The sequence below is a fragment of the Akebia trifoliata genome, chromosome 14 (genome assembly GCF_017979445.1).
Source record: "Akebia trifoliata isolate Shusen 1 chromosome 14, ASM1797944v1, whole genome shotgun sequence".
NCBI classification, from domain to species: domain Eukaryota; kingdom Viridiplantae; phylum Streptophyta; class Magnoliopsida; order Ranunculales; family Lardizabalaceae; genus Akebia; species Akebia trifoliata.
Genome location: NC_141388.1, coordinates 8,681,469 through 8,701,949, shown reverse-complemented (window position 1 = coordinate 8,701,949; position 20,481 = coordinate 8,681,469).

The window sequence follows — 20,481 nt, the reverse complement described above, 5'->3', positions numbered from 1 at the left end:
CGAACTTCTCTTGGAGTAACAACAATCAAGTTGAGGTCTCTTCATCTACAAAACCCATGTTTCAATCAGGCTATCATCCTCAAGCTCTCCCTAGAGAAAATAAACCTTTTTTGGAAGATCTAGTATATCAGATGGGAACTAACACTAATCAATTCATAACAGATACTAAGCAGTTCATGACAAACACTAATCAGTTCATGACAGAGACTAGAACTCAACTCCAAAGCCAAGCAGCTTCTATTCACAATATGGAAATTCAATTGGGTCAACTTGCTTCAACAATTAACAACCGTCCTCAAGGAACCTTGCCTAGGAATACAGAGACTAATCCAAAAAGAGATGGTAAGGAGCACTGCAATGCTATCACGTTGAGGAGTGGAAAAGAGTTGAATGATGTTGTCAAGGAACCAAGGGAATCAGATGTTTTAGTGGTAGATGAAACAATTTCTAAAGAGAAGGGTGAGCAAGAGAAAGAAACTACAAACCAGGAGCATAACAAGCCGAACTTAGAAAATATTACTCCTTACAACCCATCCCCACCATTTCCTCAACGTTTCAAGAAACAAAAACATGACGAGCATTTTGCAAAATTTTTGAATGTCTTCAAGAAGCTGCATATTAATATCCCATTCGCTGAAGCTTTAGAGCAAATGCCAAGTTATGCCAAGTTTTTGAAAGATATCTTGACTAAAAAGAGGCGATTGAGTGAATTTGAAACAGTGGGTTTGACTGAAGAGTGCAGTGCTATCATTCAAAGGAAACTTCCAGCAAAGCTTAAGGATCCTGGGAGCTTTACTATACCATGCACAATAGGTAACCAATTCTCTGGTAGGGCTTTATGTGATTTGGGGGCTAGTATTAATCTAATGCCACTGTCTATATTTCAAAAATTGGGATTGGGAGAAGTCAGGCCTACTACTGTGACACTCCAATTAGCAGATAGATCATTGAAGTATCCAAGGGGGGTAATAGAAGATGTGCTTGTTAAGGTTGACAAATTTATATTCCCTGTGGATTTTATTGTTCTTGATATGGAGGAGGATAAGGATGTTCCAATCATTCTTGGTAAACCATTCTTAGCCACAGGTAGAACTCTTATTGATGTGCAAAAAGGGGAGCTTACTATGAGAGTTCAAGATCAAGAGGTGAAGTTTAATGTTTTCAAAGCTATGAAGTTCCCCACTGAAGAGCCTGAAGATTGCTATAGAATTGATGTAATTGACACATGTGTTCGGCATAATCATGAAGAAACATCCCCATTTGATCAGTTTGAATTAGCAATAATGAATGCATACAATGAGGACAGTTTAGAGTTGGTGAATTACTTGGAGGCTACGCCAAAATTTACTCGTTCTAAGCCAAAGTTTGAATTGTTAGACATGCCATCATTGGGTTATCATTCGAAGCCTTCAATTCAAGAACCGCCATCACTAGAGCTCAAGCCTCTTCCTAGTCATTTGAGGTATGCTTTCCTTGGTGAATCATCCTCTTTGCCGGTTATTATTTCTGCTTCTCTTGAGCCTGAACAAGAAGATAAGTTATTAAGGGTGTTGCGAGAGTACAAAAAAGCGTTGGGATGGTCCATAGAGGATATAAAGGGGATTAGTCCTTTTATTTGCATGCCAAAATCCTTATGGAGGATGATCATAAGCCCTCTATTGAGCACCAACGTCGACTTAACCCAATTATGAAGGAAGTGGTGAAAAATGAGATTCTCAAGTGGCTTGATGCAGGTATAATTTATCCTATTTCTGATAGCTCATGGGTTAGTTCGGTGCAATGTGTACCGAAAAAGGGAGGAATGACTGTTGTGACGAACGATAGTTATGAGCTTATCCCAACAAGGACAGTAACTGGGTGGCGTGTTTGTATGGATTATCGAAAGTTAAATAAAGCTACTCGGAAAGACCATTTTCCCTTGCCGTTCATTGATCAAATGCTTGATAGACTAGCAGGGCACTCCTATTATTGTTTCTTGGATGGATATTCAGGATATAATCAGATTGCTATAACACCAGAAGATCAGGAGAAGACAACGTTCACCTGTCCCTATGGAACTTTTGCATTTCGAAGGATGCCTTTCGGACTGTGCAACGCACCGGCAACATTTCAAAGGTGTATGATGGCAATTTTTTCTGATATGGTAGAGCATTTTATACAGGTATTCATGGATGACTTCTCGGTATTTGGTGATTCTTTCGATATTTGCTTGGAGAACTTAGCATTAGTTCTCAAAATATGTGAAGAAACGAATCTTGTGTTGAATTGGGAGAAATGTCATTTCATGGTACAAGAAGGAATTGTCCTCGGCCATCGAATATCAAGTAAGGGAATCGAGGTGGATAGAGCAAAAATTGAGACTATTGAAAAACTACCACCGCCGTCTTCCGTCAAGGGTGTTCGAAGCTTTCTTGGACACGCTGGATTCTATCGGCGCATTTTATTAAGGACTTCTCGAAGATCTCTAAACCGCTTTGTAGTTTGTTGGAAAAAGAAGTAGTTTTCAAATTTGATGAAAAGTGTCTTGAGGCATTTCAGATCTTGAAAGCAAGATTAGTGTCAGCACCCATCATTGTTGCACCAGATTGAAATCTCCCGTTTGAACTTATGTGTGATGCTAGTGATTTTGCTGTTGGCGCGGTTCTAGGCCAACGAAAAAATCAAATTTTTCATACTATATATTATGCTAGCAAGACATTAAATGATGCACAGTTGAATTATGCCACCACTGAGAAGGAGTTGCTAGCAGTTGTGTTTGCATTTGATAAGTTTCGTGCATATCTCATCGGGACAAAGGTAATTGTTTTTACTGATCATGCCGCTATCAAGTAGTTAATTGCCAAGAAAGATGCAAAACCTCGACTTATCCGGTGGGTGCTCTTGTTACAAGAGTTTGACTTAGAGATTCGGGACAAAAAGGGGACTGAAAACCAAGTGGCGGACCATCTCTCAAGGCTAGATAATGGGGGGAAAGTTAATGATGAGACTATGATAAATGAGTCATTCCCAGATGAACAACTATTTGCTTGTAATCAAAAGAACTTGCCTTGGTATGCAGATTATGTGAACTTCATCGTTAGCAAAGTGTTCCCTCTTGAGATAAGCTCTCAACAAAAGAAAAAATTCTTGCATGATGTCAAATATTATGTTTGGGACGAGCCTTTTTTGTTCAAGCGATGTGCAGATCAGATTATAAGGAGGTGTGTTCCTAAAGAAGAAATTGAAGACATACTTCGACATTGTCATTCATCTAAATATGGAGGCCATTTTGGGGGAGAGAGAACCGCAGCCAAGGTGCTACAATCAGGTTTTTATTGGCCTACATTATTTAAAGATGCCCATTTCTTTGTCTCAAGATGTGATCGATGCCAAAGGGTTGGTAATATTTCAAAGAGACATGAGATGCCACTCAATAACATTCTGGAGGTGGAGATCTTTGATGTGTGGGGAATTGATTTTATGGGCCCCTTCATCTCTTCCTATAATAATCTCTACATTCTAGTGGCAGTCGATTATGTCTCAAAATGGGTGGAAGCGACTGCATTGCCCACGAATGATGCTAAGTTGGTGCTGAGTTTTTTGAGGAAGAACATCTTTACCCGTTATGGCACTCCTCGAGCAATAATCAGTGATGAAGGCACTCATTTCTGCAATAAATTTTTTGAAGCCCTTCTAACTAGATATGGGGTAACTCATAAGATCGCTACAGTCTACCATCCACAAACTAGTGGTCAAGTAGAGATTTCGAATAGGAAAATTAAGCGGATTCTGGAGAAGACTGTGAACCCATCTCGTAAGGATTGGTCCAAACGATTAGACGACGCATTATGGGCTTATCGGACCGCCTACAAAACACCAATTGGAATGTCACCTTACCGATTGGTTTTTGGCAAGGCATGTCATCTCCCGGTCGAACTAGAACACAAGGCATTTTGGGCAATAAAGAACTTGAATTTTGATTTAAGAGCCGCAGGTGAAAAACGTCTTCTACAACTAATGAGATGGATGAGTTCCGTCTCCAAGCCTACGAGAATGTCAAATTGTACAAAGAACAAATCAAAAGATGGCATAACAAGAAGATATTGGAGAGACATTTTGAGCTAGGACAACGTGTCCTCTTATTCAACTCTCGTTTGAAATTTTTTCCGGGTAAGCTCAAATCAAGATGGTCGAGGCCATTTATTGTTATTAAAACATATCCACATGGAGCCGTTGAAGTTCAAAATGAAATCACGAAGAACATCTTCAAGGTGAATGGGCAACGTCTTAAACATTATTGGGGTGGTGAAATTGATCGTCAGAAATCCACCATCACTCTAGCAGACCTGGTGTGATTTTAGAGAAAGTCAAGCTGAAGACTTTAAAACAAGCGCTTCTTGGGCGGCAACCCAAGCATTCTAAACTCTCTCTTCTTTTATTTTGATTTTCATTATTAATTTCAAAAAAAAATTTAATTAGTTTGCTTTTATCATAATTTTTACAATTTTTCTTAATTCTATTTAATTTTGTTTTGTTGAAACATGTTGGGAGTCTCTAAGCAATTCAAGGGCATTGGTAACATGATGCAAGGCTGTAGAAGTACAAATTGAAGAAGCCGTGGCATCTATTCATTTACAGCCGTGGCATCTAACACAAACAGCAGGTCCTGCTCTCACAGTTCGAAGAGGCCGTGGCTTAACTCTTTTCAGGCCAAGGCCCGCGTCCGTGACAGAACTGATCAGAAATATAAAAATGCGGGCCATGGTATGATATTCTACTAGGCCTCGGCTCAAACTCGTACCCAAATAGAAAAAGGGTTACACTTGCCCTAATATTTCTAATATTACACAATTTCACAACCAACCTTTTCTTCGTGCCTCAACGATAGAAAACTCTTCTTCTCTCTCCCTCTTCTCCAGCATTATTTTTATATCTCCCTCTCAATATCCAAGGGTGGCGAAAGAGAGATCCAATCCGTGACCATGATTTCACCAAATTTCAATGGATATTTCAAGTACTTTCTTTGTTGATTTGACCAAATCAAGTGAAACACCATCAGGTTTTGTCTGTAAGTCTTACATTTAATTAACCTATGTTGCATATTGTGAATAAATATTTGATTATTTGGATTGAAAAATTCAAGTTTTGATTACACTTGTGGTTGTTTGGGAGTGTTTGATGGATTTAATTGGTGATTGGTGATTGATGTTGAGTGATTGGTGAGTGATTGATGTTGGAATGGGTGTGTGGAGTGTTTGATTGGTGGAGTACTATGTGCTGCAATATGTACAGTCTTTTATGACAGTAACTGGTATTACTAAATTTTGAGGAGATCATTAAATTTTTGTGCACACCAGGTGTTTGTGAAAAGTTCAATGACAATGAGAGAGGTTGGGAAGGTTAAGTAGTTGCAAATTTTGGGGGTTATTTGATATACATGGTGCTTGTTGGATATAATTAAGTGTAGTTGCTATACTTTTCATTTTGACTGTAGGTGATTGAGTTACTATTACTTATTGTGGAGTCGTGATTTTTAACCACCGATTGTGAACAGTAACAGAACACGAACTTCAACATTTCATCATTACCACCAGGACTACATGATAATAACAATGAAGATGGCGTGGATGATGCTGATGACTACTGACCGCCAATAAATATTTCAGGGAAGTTCTTTCACCTACCTTTGATTCTAATTGATTACATTGGGGACAATGCAATAACTAAGTTTGGGGGTAGGAGTAGTATTTTTTTGAAATTTTCTTTGATTTGCTGGTTTGCTTTCATGTGTTTAAGTTTAGGTTTTGGTGTGTTTAAGTTAGTATTAAAAAAAAAATTATTTTGTGATGACTTTTGCTTGATAATCTGCAGCCAATGATAATGATTTTGATTTAATACATACATGATTCTTAGAAAATGATGGAGGTTGAACTTATCTATGTGCTTCACTCTGATGAAATTCATTATTGTTTTGAACTCTTTACATTGAGCTTATAATCTTGATGCGCTTGATTGTTTGATACACTTGGAGAATGTTTATGCTTTTGAAAGTAATCCATGATCTCAATGAACTCTAGAACTTATTTGATTGTTACTCGAGGCGAAATCCTAGGTTGCACTTAATTAGGGACATGATTTAGGTCATTCTTGGATCGATTGAGCCTTTTAAGCTTACCTATGTTGATTTTATCACTAGTCTTCCCCATTGAGCCTTGTTTCCAATTTTCTTTGGCACCCACAACTCTAACCAAGTCTTTTTGTCTAATTTTTTCAAGATTTGACCCATCACCTCCTAGGCATATTGATTGCTACTAGATAATTTTGAGCTATGCAAATAAGGGTTGAAGGTGAAGTTCATGGAATGTGGAAGGCAAAGTTTCAAGAATATTTAGTTGAGGATTCGAAAATACTTATGTTGAAAAAAAATAAAATTTCTTATTACTACATCCCTTCTTGTAAAAGAATGCATTGAATCAGATAAGTTTGGGGGTGCAGTAGGCTATATATAAATATAAAAAAAGTATGAAAAAAAAATGGTGAATAAAAGGTTGTCAAGGGAATGAAGTGAAAATGAAGTAAAACAAGATTGAGAATACGGAGTGACTTGATGTTGAAATGTAAGTTTGCGCTCTATGAAAATCCTAAGAGATTGATGTGTCTAAGGGGTGATCTAAGCCACAAAATTTCCTTTTATCCTACCTTTAACCCAGCCACATATTACAAGTCGAATTAAAGTCCTATTGATTCTTGATTGAGTGACAACCTACATTAGTGGAGAATAGCATGAAAAGTAAGCCTATGGAGTTCATCAATTTCAATATCTAGAGATCACTTGTGTTTACTCTTAATTGCATAAACTGATTTGAGTTGAAAACTAATTAAGTGATAAGGGGTTGTTTGCACATATGTGGATGGTTCAAGGTGAGGTTGAATGACATTTGGGTTGAAAATCTAGACTGTTTCAATTTCTAAAGTTTTCTTTTGAATTGTGAAATTTGCACAATCTTTGAGGCAAGTGTGGAGAATCAAGCTAGTATCATCACTTGTGTTTTCTTTATTTTAGATTTCTTTCCCTTAGTTAGGTTTTTCTTTGTTTTTGTTTTGCTCGAGGACTAGCAAAATGTTAAGTTTGGGGGTATTTGATGAGTAGGTTTTATACCTACGAATTAACCACTTTTAAATATAATATTCTGTTAATTTTAGAGTCTTTTAGTTGTTTTTATTTAAGTTTAGTTAGTTTTATACTTTTTATGTGTTTATATGTTTTTATTTGATTTTTATGCTTATTTTACAGATTAGTAACAATATGGAACATTGGGATGTTTGCATACGTTTAGGAAAAATTCTGGACTCAAATTTGTTCACTCTCGGAAGAAGGAAGCTAAGCATACAAGCTAGAAAGTCTTCAAGCCGCAGCTTGATAGAAAACGAGGCCGCGGCTGGAATTCAAGAAAGGCATAACAGAAATATAAAAATACACGTCGCGGCATGATATATTGGGAAGCATGGCCTGCCTACGTTTCCAGCTTTACACGATTAATTTGTGGTGACCGAATTAGAGACGGATTTTGGGACTCTTAAACCCTAATGACTCCATATCTATAAATAGGAAAGTTTAACCCTTATTTGGGGATAGAAGTTTTGGGATTTTTCTTGGAGGCAGAAGATTGAGAAGGAGGACGGGAATTGGAGATCGGCTCTTGAGTTTTATCTTCTTTAACTTTAACTCTTCTCTTAATTTTATAATCTAAGAATGCCTGAATACTTGATTTTGTTTTCTTTTCAATGATGAACTAATTTCTATTCTAGGATTATAATGGAACCCATTCATGATATTTGATTAGTTTTCTTTCTTTTTTCTATGATCCCACATGTGATTGTTTATTCTATCCAATGTTTAATGCAATTTGATTAACTGATCATTGATTGAATTAATTTGGTGAACCTTAATAATATCGACAGAGTTATTTTGTATTCATGACCTAGATAGATTAACATATGCTAATTTGAGATAGGAATATACTCAGGTTGCATGTGCATTCCTTATGAGAACTTATTCTTAATGAATTCTTCTTGATTTGATTCTCATAAGCATATAGGGAATTAGTCTAGAAGGGTATTTTTACATGACCATCGGAAGAGGCTTGTAGAGAATTTAGTGTTCTTGGATGACAATCATAGTGGATTAATTTATCATAGAGGGAAGGAGAATTAAATCAAGTGGATTGTTTGGGGGAAATTATAAACCTAGATTTTATCACTCATTGATTTTAAATCTGCAAGTTTATTTTCTCTGTTATTTTTCTTGTTTAGTTTTAATTCCTATTTTTGCTTTTGTTTAGATAAAATTAGAGTGAGATAAATTGGTAATTAGCAATAGATTAGTATTTAGTCTCCGTGGGAACGATACTTTCTTATCATTTTATTACTTGTTTCGATACGTATATTTGCGTGCGTAAATTTAGACAACAACTTTTCTAACCACAAAGCAATTATCTATGAAAAGATTTGTTTCTTCTTTGAGACAGTATTGTATAGGTGTGGTTTAGCGTTGTCTAGATGGTATTTATGGATGGGGAGAGGATTTTCCTAACCACAAACCAATTATCCATGAAAAAAATAGGTTTCTACTTAGGGACAATAGGGGGAAAATGGAAATTTCCTAATTGGATCACCTTATGGCATTAAAAAATACGATCTGATGCCATGGGGTTGTAGAGGATGAAATTCAACGAACTTTAAAAAATGATACAAAAAAAATACTTGACTCTTCACTGTTGAATTTTAATTTTAAATCTGGGTACTAGCTAGGTAGCCATCCATTTTAAATTCAATGGATCAAGCTTTTTTTGTTATTTATTTATTTTTGAATTTGAGTTTTTTTCATAAAATCTAGAAGGTTGTGGTTTTAGTTGGTGACAATGAGATAATTAATGTGGTCTCAATGGACCCATTTTAAGATTTGAAATCTTAAACTTGAAATTGTGAGCAAAGGATTTGTGTAACGAAAGAAAATTTATTACATATATCGAAAAATTAAATTAACTATATTGACCTACTTTTCTATTGAATTTTAAAAAAATATTAAAAAATAAATCGTAATATTATCAATCTAAATTAAATATTTGCTAGAAGGAGAACTTGACAAATAAAGTGTACAATTCGGGAAACCTTACCATAATTATGATCGGAGAATTAGAATATTTAATCAAAATAGATAAAACTAAAAATTTTAAACAGAAGTTATTGTTAAGTTCAAAAGCATCGAAAAGTATAGTATACGAATTTAGTAAGATAAATTACAAAAATATTAATTTTATCATACTTAAGACTAAGGGGTATTTTTTTCAATAGATAAAAATCATTGAAAATTTTTAAAAATCCAAGATACACAATTTGAATTGGTCTAATATATCGGACATAACGAACAAAAGAAAAATATATATAATTTAATTATTTTTTATTATTAAAATATTAAAATAATTTTTTTATATATAAAATTAGGTTTAAATATAGTTATTTATAAAAGAGAGGCAGATTTGAAATTATCGAATTGTTAAAGAGGTTTCATGAGCCCACTTCTTTATCACAAACATAAGTAACGACTGAGATTTAATCTTGTCATAAATCTTGAGGATGCAAAAAAACTAGCAAATTTCAAACTCCCGCCCATCTCACTTATACTTGCTCGCACAGCTCTCCCACAGTCTCTCACAACTCTAACTCTCTCCCCTTTCTTTTTCTACATCTTATTTAGCTGTAGATTGCAACAATGATGGTGAAGCTTGGTTGCCCATCATTGTTGGGTCCTTTAAAGAAGTCAAGTTTAGAGGTTTCATGGGTTCGTTTCAAGGTTAGCGGCTCCATGAACCTAAATTTGAACAAAGGGTCTGGGTTTGATCAAGAATCATCTAGGTTGCTTTTATCTGGGTTTGATCAATGTATTGATTGAGTTTTTTATTCCATTCCTCGGCCAACTCCTACGCTCAAGGTTCAATTTACCTTGGGATTTGTTAGTTAAGTTTTTCTCTTTATCTTTTCTTTGTTTTATAATTTTGAGTTTTTGTGCTATTAGATCTTGCAAGAAATTTTTAGTAATTTCTTTGTTTTATAATTTTTTTGAGTATCTCTCTACATTAAGTTTTTCTCTTTTATCTTTGTTTTATAATTACGAGTTGGAGATTAAACTAGCATTGTTGGATTAGATATTGATTTATGTGATTTTAGTTGTTTGGGTATCGAAAATAGTGGTATCTTTGCAAAAAGAAATCCAGTTCTTTGTTTCCAACTCTACTAAGCATGCAAATTAGATGATAGGGTGTTCAAGCTTAATGTGTATTTATTTTCATCACAATAAGATACTAATTTGTGTTTTAGATTAAGCATGAGAAACACATTGAAATTACATTACGAACATATTAAATCTAGGAACGTCACACATTAATTGCTTACATGCATGTTCCCTGCGGAGTGTGAAATATCCAGTTCTAATTTTATTTACTCTCATTCTAAAATCAACCAACTTTTTTCTCTCATTAATTTGAATTTTTTATTCCAAGTTCAAAGAAATTCAATATCTATAATTTGCCATTTTGAATGAGACGGGCAATGATTGAGATTTTCCGCGGATCAATCTGACCTCCATGGCACTATATGGTGGTATTAAACGTTAAAAGGCATCTGTTTTCTCTACAATCATGAGGTTTGTGTACTTTAGGAACATTTGTGTTAAGGACATCCACCTACATCTATACATCAGGTGGAGTCCGAGGTCTTTTTTAGAGGTTCATATACCAAAACCTTAAGGTCATGATTTGATCTCAGTCTTATCAACATGTGTAGCTATTGAATATTTTATTATATATTGGTTCATAAACTTGGGACTGTATTTCCTTTTCCCTTCTACCATGCAAAAGTATACTTAAAATATTTGATTAGCTTACCTTACCTTGGCACGCTTATGTTTGACGTTCTCTCTTTATTTTTAAGAAATGATTTGCTCTAAATCATGCTAACAATTGCTCTAAATCATGTTTTTTTTTTTTGTTTTTTTTTGTTTTTTGTTTTTAGTGTTAATGTGGTGTTTAAATAGTTATGTTCTAGCCCCAACTGTTATCAGCCCAGTTTATGTATTGATCATGCTCTAGCCCCAACTGATCATGCTCTTAATTATGTATGGTTTGTTTTTTCTTTATGTACTGTTATTAACCCTGTTATCAATAGATTCTCTAAATCATGTTTAATTACGTTTGAGATTTTCTCTCTATCTCGAGGATAATCATGTTCACTCACTTCTTTTCTGTGGAATCGTGTTGTTACCCTGAATCATTTGATAATAGTAGCAGCGATAGGAATTGTTTTTTCTTTCTGAGTTTTTATTTCATTGTAACATATTTATTTTTTATGGAAGTTGGATTCACAAACTTCTATGCCTCTATGTTATTCATGTACAGGTTCCAGTGGCTCCCATACAAAGGGGTGACACTCCCCTTATTATGAGATGGAAATGAAGAAATGAAGAAAATAAAAAAGACAGTGTTGCTTTAATCATCATCTACTTAGCTTACTCTTATTGTTGAGATTTAATTCCATTAAAGTTCAATCAAAATTGTACTCCGTGTTTACGATCGATAATTTTAATTGAAATGTTTTGCTTTTCGATTCTTGGTAGATAGATTGTAATGGAATAAGTGTTTAGTTTTTGCTCACTAATATATATATTAACATCATATGTATTGTGTTTTATTGTATGTATATGTCTAGAGAGTGGGAGTTAGTGTTTATGATGTGGATAACTGTCGATCAATGTGGGATGTATAGTTGATGTGTATAATACTTTTATATTATTTTTATAGTTATGTTTTTTAAGAAATAATATATATAATTAATATGATATTGTGACTGGAACGCAATTGAATATATGAATTTTGATTATGGAGATATGTTTATACATGTGAAATTTTTTTCATAAAACTAATTTTTAGAGAAAATTCTATCAAAATTATTTGGAATAAATTCATATCATATTTTAGATTTGAAGATTTTGATTTTTTTTCTCCACCCTCAAAATTTGAGAAAATCTAGATCCTAAATTAAGGGCATGACAACGTGTGTGCAAGAGAAAGAAATTTGTTCAAAATTACTTGCAGTCCTATGAGAAAAAAATCATTCGTTAGGAGTCTATATTTTAACCAAAACATGGCACGGAGACACCATACCTTTTGTATAAAAACGCGGACACCTTACTTAATCCTAATTCTTTAGAGTGTTAATAATATAATGCCTTTTTTGATGCACTCCCCTGACGCCTCCTAACGTGTTTTCTCACAGTCCAACAGACATTTGACATATGGCGTGAATGATATTAGCAATACAGAGAAAGCTTCTCTCTCTTGTCCGCACGTCTTCTACTAACATGTTTATTTCTTTAAGGTTTCAATTCATAAAAAAGGTCGTTGGGCCCACATTGACTATCACATTAACAATTCAACAACACAGTCTTTTAAATTTTATGAAAATATTTATTTTTTGAACTTGATCCAAGATGTTGAAAATGATCCAATATAAAAGTGTTGTAGAATATGAAATTTTATGAATATTAACAACAACAAAAATTAATTAATTAATTTTCATTGTTGTATTTTAATTTTAAATTTTAGATATTCTATAACCGTCATTTTTAACACCATTGATCAAGTTGAGAAACATTATTTTTTATTGTTACATATTTTTTTACAATTAATGTTTTCATGAAATCTAAAAGGTTCTAATATAATAATTCATGTGGATATCGCAACTTTTTGGGCGGTGGATGTGCAGCAGGAGAGAGAAGTTCTTGTATTATTATTTATGTCAGCAGTGCCACATGTCAAAATGGTGTTGGGCTGTGCGCAAACAATCACTCGCAACCATCGATGAAAAACAGGGACAACATTGGTGGTGTGGGTGTGGGTGTCTGGTTGGTATTTGGGTTTCGCTTGTTAATGAGATGAGCCCACATTTGCCTGATTAAAGAGAAAGTCACATCTCCGGAATCTTTTGTCGAAGGATAGATGAGAACTAAATGCTCTGTCTCAATCCTCTCCCACGTATAGGGATTAAATGGGTTGGATTCGGCTCAAATTTGAATATATCCATATTCATATCCGAATTTGTTTAATCAGATCCAAATATGTATCTATATCCAATTTGAATTCTACTAGTTAAACTATATTCAAATCATTTTGATTTCACTCAATCCAAATATGAATCCAACCCCATAGAATTGCTTGATTTGGGGCGAATAATTCCGAATGGTTCGGTATTTTTTCTTTTATATATGTTTTTAATTATTACTATTCTATTTTATCATTATAATCATTTTATTTTATAAGAATTTATTTATATTAAAATAGTAGAAAATGACATTTTGAAACACTTTAAAATATAATTTTCAAAGTGATATATAATTCAGATCTAGACCGATAAATGAATGGATCTATGGAAAAAAAAATTCGAAACAACAAATAAACAAAAATACATACAAGGATTTTTGTGTTTCGGCAGTACCCCTTGCACCTCTGCAACTTTGCGTAGCACCAACAGAATGCAAGGCATATCATATACAACAAGATCCGTAATCAACTCGAATCATGGGACATTAAATCATATTCGACCCATTTTTTATTCAATCTACTCCAAGGACGCAAACACGCTAAATTCAGACTTTGGATAAAATCCAACCCATTTTATGTCCTACCAACATATGAGGGCAATAAAAAGGTCTTCTTTTTTCTTTTTTTCTTTTTTTTCCTTTTTCTCCTTCCCAACATCAACTAGCCTTATAACGAAGACATTCCTCATTCGCCAACATGGGAAGGTATATTTGGAAAGTATCAAATCAATATCTTGATGTACTTAAGATTATATTATTCAATTAAGGTAGTTATGTTTGTAAGTGAAGTAGCAAAAACATATGAATCAATAGATTTAATTAATAAACAAGCAATGCTTAAAAGAAAAAAAGAAAAGAGCTAAAAAGTAACTAAGAGAGAAAAGAGAATTGAATTAATATGTTTTGAATTTCATTTTTGAAGCTCCTTATTACACTACAATTAAAAAAAATAAAAATAAAAAGAATTCACCTGCTAGATCCAACTATTCCAGTTTTATTGCAAAAACTCCGTTGGAGTTCTCACAACCTTACTTATAGAGTTTGTTACTCAACAAACCTTACTTTATCAAGTTTGTTACCCAGCAAACCTTGGAGTGAGAATTCACATCATAAAATTCAAATTGATTTAGTTGAATTTTCATTCAACAAACCTTGGGTGGATCCTAACCACATCAATTTGTGGCATCCAAAGACATGATCTCATACCACAAGGTTATTAGAATAATTTTTGGATGGACTTTGATAAATAAATAAAAAATTACTTTTCACCATTAAATTTTAGTTTTAAACTTAGGAGTTCGGTAGCTCCTTATATAGATAATTTCATTATAACAACTTAGAAACCTTCTAAAATATTAAAAAAATACTTTCCTAATTTATTTATAAAATAATAATAATTTTTAATCTTATTAATTATAGTTAAGTTTAGACACTTTCTAAGCATTTATATTTATAACCTACAAAAGAAAAATGAATTTAAATAAAAATAAATTTTTTAAAACAAATTAAAACCTAACAAGGAGTGGTATGCTAAAAGTAATTACGAAATAAAAATCCTACTACAACTAGAAAATATAAACAAATCCTATTACAAATAGAAATTAGAAACAAATTCAACTAGAGTTAGGAAATGACTTGAGACTTTCTTAATATTAGGATATCATGGGCCCTATTAACACCCCAACTTATCAATCAAGAAAAAAAAAAAAAAAACAAATAATAAGGTAGTTATGTTGCATTTTATTAAGTTGTCTCAAAATATACTTAATCATGTTGATGTTGTCATTATAGTAGTTGTGTAAGTACATGTATACAGCTTTTTCTATTTAATGGAAGTTAACTAGGGGTCAAAATCATTTGAATTATTCAATACTTTATCCAATAGTAGGGATGGCAACATGGTGGGTTTAGGGTTTTGCTTAAACCGGCCCCGATTAACCACTTCAACCCCGACTCAAGTCTAATTTTTTAATACATCCCCACCCCTAATAGTATTTTTAAACTCCGACCCCTCCCTGTCCCACCCTTTAACACAAGGTTTTTTTTTTTTTAATCAAATTGGAAAATCTCCAATTTTTTAATATAAGTAAATCCTAATAAAATTTTAGAAGATGCAAAACCGTCCCTACTTCAAATCTGACTCGATTTTCAGTTTTAATACCAAAACCACCTCATAATCATTTAATGGTGTGAAAATCCGACCCTATAAGAATGGACTGGGATTGAATTTCATCAAGGTGGAACAAGATAAACATGTTAGGCTATTGAAATTTGGAACAAGACATGCTAACCAGGTCCATATGAAATAATAAGGTTAGGACCTTTATATTGAGCTTGAAAATTAAGATACAGTTTGGTTCAAAATATATTTTGGTCTGCCAAATCTAGGCAACTTTTAACACAAGCAACTTTCATCGTTAAGAAAGAGAATATTTTTTGTTTCCACCTCCAAAAATATGACCCTTCGAATCAAAAGGATTCATTGTTGTTTGGAGGTCTACCAAATAAATTTTCCTAGTTCTTCATAATTTTTTTATATTCTATGGTCTATCCATACATAGAAGGGACCAATGAACAACAAACCACAACAAATTGGAACGAAGTATTTAGCATCTCATCATACACTCAATGTATATTTCAACATAGGCATTAATTTTGTCTCCCCTGAGAGAGAATTTTCCTCTAAGCGTATGTTTGATTAAATATGGAAAATGGGGTGGGAAATCAATTTCCATGGAAAATGATAATTTTCAAATGTTTGATTACACATGGAAATGGAAATCTATTTTCCAACTCAATCAAAAAGTCCACCAAAATGTTGGATTTCACTTTCCCACCCATATAGGCGGGAAAGTGAAATCTACCCATATTTTTCATCCCCAATTATTCCCCACTCATATCTTTTTCTTTCCTATTACCACCACCACCGTTACACTAACTTCATCATCATCGTTGTCGCCGTCACCGTCTCCATCTCTATCATCACCATCTCCGGCCACCTTCTCTCTCTTCTTCTCCTTCTTCTCCATCCCTCACCTCTTTTGCCACCACCACCACCATGTTTTCCTCATCATCTTCTTCCTCACTTACCTCTGCCACTGTCACCATCACCATCACGTTCTCCCTTTTTCTTCCTCATTTACTTTCACCGCCACCATTGTCGTCGTCGTCGTCATCGCCGCTGTTGCTATCCCAGCTGCCGCCGCCACATCCTCCCCCCTGCCTCTTCCTCCTCATCTTCTCTTCTTCTTTTTTCTCATATTTTTTCTATGATTTTATCCAAGTAAAATCAAACAATAGAATTTACCAAAATATGCATCGAAAATCAATTAATTCCCGAAATGGTGCACTATTGAAATTGATTTAAAAAAAATGGTAATATACCATTTTTGGAAACAAGTTTTTTTTACCAAATCAGTAAAAAAAAATTGAACAGTGTTTTGATATAAAAAATTTCATGAAGTTCTCAGGACTTTAAACTGGAAAGTGCAATATGTTTGTTTGGAGGGAAACAAACGCAGTCTCTCACGCATTAGGTAATTATGCAGTGTCACTCCAAGAATCAAGAGAGCTCTCTGATGTTTCGAGTCTGCCCATTATTTCTAAAAAAATGCCTAATGGGATATAATATGAGGTTACCTCTCTGTTCACCAGTGCAATTTCTACGATCTCCGTGATTAATCAAAATGAAACTAATATATAAGGTTCAAGTTTGTACTCTCAAGCATCAACAGAAAATCTGACAACAGTAGTACTATTGGTGGTGATATTAGTTTCATTTTGATTAATCACGGAGACCGTAGAAATTGCACTGGTGACATATTTCCCAGTATCAGAAACAAAAATTGCATTACCGTAGATAACTAGATCTCTGTCTTTCCAGAGAATGAGGGCATATTGACCTTCGCCTCTTGCAGTGTAAGTAGCCCAAATGGACCTCTCGTACGTATCATAGATCACAAGATTCCCATCAGTCAATTTCTAGCAAACCCACCCGTCCTCGTTGACCAAATTTTGTATCCGCTGTCATAAAGCACAAGATTGCAATCTCGTCACATGATTAAGGTGTAGTAATTATATCGGAGATAGTTCCCAAGAGGGAGGTATTCACCGCTGTACAAAGTGTTTATGTTTTGGGCATGGCAAGGTTGGTTGAAAATAAGGTAGAGGAAGAGAAGAGCAGAGGTGATCATGGGTTTGGGAAGATGAGAAGCAGTAACAAAGTTGCAAGCCATGATTCTCAAACTTTGGTGTGTTGGTGTGTGCGGGTTTGGGGGGAGGGTGGTAATTATGGATGGGGAGAGGACTTTTCTAACCACAAAGCAATTATCCAAGAAAAACAGAACTTTCTACTTATGGAAAGTATTATGTATGTGTGTGTGTGTGTGTGTGTGTGTGTAAGGGGACACCATACTTGATCCTGATTCTTTAAGAATGGGAGAGGACTTTTCTAACCACAAAGCAATTATTCAAGAAAAAGAGAACTTTCTACTTATGGACAGTATTTTGTATGTGTGTGTGTGTAAGGGGACACCATACTTGATCTGATTCTTTATGATTGGGAGAGGAGTTTTCTAACCACAAATTAAAGCAATCATCCATGAAAAGATTTGTTTCTTCTTTGGGGCAGTATTGTGTAGGTGTGGTTTAGTGTTGTGTGGATGGTATTTATGGATGGGGAGAGGATATTACTAACCACAAACCAATTATCCATGAAAAAAACATGTTTCTACTTTCTTAGGGACAACATCTATGGGCCTTTTCTAATCCCAAAAAATTTCCTAGGGATATAGCCTGTCATCACATCCATTTGTTTAACGTTGTTGTTTGATTAACATTTTGTGTGTTTCCCTCATCAATGAGATGGATCCCACATTCGCCTGAGAAGATAGAAAGTCTCATCTCCAACGTCTTTAATTTGTCGGTTGATAGATGAGAACTAAACGCTCTCTATCATACCGTCTCTCCAACATTCGAGGAAAAAAGAAAAGGTTTTTTATTTTTCTTATTTCCAACACCACTAGCCTCGTAACGAAGACAATTCTCATTACCCAACAAGGCAAGGTGTATATGAAAAGTATCGAATCAAGATCTTTATGTACTTAGGTTTCAATCATACAATTAAGGTGGTTATGTTGAATTGTATTAAGATGTATCGAAATATATCGAAGCATGTTGATGTTGTGCTAGTTATGTAAGTACATGCTTACATCTTATTTTATTTAATAGACCATTTTTAAGCAATTATCATTTTTTTTTAAATTAGACCATTTTTATTGCATAAGCTTGATAAACTTGTTATGCAATCATTCTTATTGGAGGTGATATTTTTCCGGTTTTTAAAAGTTGAGGACTAATTTACGCATTGTTTCGAAACATGGATGATCGTGTAACTGATAACATGACAATGATGTAAAGTTAGATTTTGGCTGCTTTTGCTTTGCTCCAGACTCTGATGATAAATATATTTTGTTGGACACTTATGATCATTATGCTTTTCTCTTTTAATTTACTCTCATTTTAATTTTTATATGGGATCTGATAATAATGGGGAGATATATTGTACTGCCCAAGCGTTCCAACATTGTCTGAAATTGCAATCAATTTATATATATATATATATATTCATAATTTAAAAATAAAAAATAAAGGTGATGAGAAGCAATTACTTACACACTAACATGACCTACTTTAACCAGCTAAGTGTCCAACAAGTACTTTAAAAATACAAGATGAGAATTACCGTGTTTAGAAGATGGTAACAAAGAATCTAGTATTTTAATTTGAAATTCAATAATAAGCCAATGAATTAAATGTTAATCAATCCAACCAAATTGAACGTAGTACCTCACGGTTGTTCAACCAATTTAATCAATTTTAGGTTAGTATCTAGCTATCTACATGAAATCAACTACAAATCACAATGATTTTCAACATGATTGCAATAAGAGCTGCTATTGGCACCCCCAACATTTTAAGTTATTTTTCACATCCCCATTAAAGATTAAAACATACTCTTCAAGTAATACAAAGGTTGTGTTAAAATCACAATCACGCCATTTCAAAACATCATAACACTGGTTCAGACAATTTCAATAGATGTTAAAATTATGATTAGGCTCAAATAAAATCCTAAACAGAGGGAAAAAATCTAGAAGAGAAAGAGCTTCTATTGGCACCCCACCATTCACTTATTTTCTTTTTTTTAATTAGGGTGTACTAAGTAAAAGGTGGACTACCACTAATAGACTCCTAGATTTCATGGATTACCAGAATAAAATTATTTTCTTTATTTTACTCATTTTCAAATCTTACTAAGGGTCGTTGGGACCATGGATTATCAAATTGTCAATCTAACACTCTTAACATCGTTCTAGATTTCATGGAAAAACCCAGATAAAAATAAAATTATTTGAACTAGATCTAGAGTGTTGAAAATGGATTATCACTGAACTCCCAAAACTTAAAATCAAAACTCATCGGTGAAACATAATGATTTTTTATTTATTTTTTGTTCCAAAGTTCTTAAATTTCATCCTCTACAAGCCAACAATATTCAATCATGTTTACAGATGCCAAGTGTGAGCTCACCACTCTTTTTAAGACTTGAGATCTTACTAAGTATGTCAAGCTAGTTTGACTCAAGATTGGGAGAATTTTCAACCACGACCATTAATCCATGGTATTGTTCAACATTCACAAAAGAGAGCGGGAGGGGGGAATCTAACCATCAATCAAGAAGGTTAAGAAAGTTAAGCAAACCTGCAAACAAAATCTGATGAAAAATCAGATCCATAGAATAGAAAACGGAATATAAAATTTCAGAAAGAGTTGTGCTAGAGTGACTTTAATGACACGGGGACACCTTGACGTGGTGGTGGGCGCATGTTCGTAGATGCATTTTACTTGTATCTCGGAGAAGAATCATTTACAGGCATGCATGCACCACCATGTCAAGTTGTCCTCCACTAAGGTCATCACTCCAACATTAATAGAAATCAAAGATCAAAAACAAAATTAATTTATTGGCCTTCAATACCATAATCCATAGAAGCTTAACTACCCTTATTAAAATTTGAAAGCTTATTCAGGTAATAAGGCAAGTTTTTTTTTCCCCCTTCTTTATAGATTTAGGTGAAATTTTAAATAAAAACCTATAATAAATAATAATTTTAATAAAAATGGAAGTGGCATTTTTGGAACTGGGCGAAAATGATAATGAGGTAATTGCGTTGAAAGGAAAAGACACTATGTCTCAATTCTAACACATTAACTAAGAATATTTTTTTCCCTCACAATCCTATTTCTAAGGAGATGGATGAAAAGGAGAGCAAACTATCATAATCAAA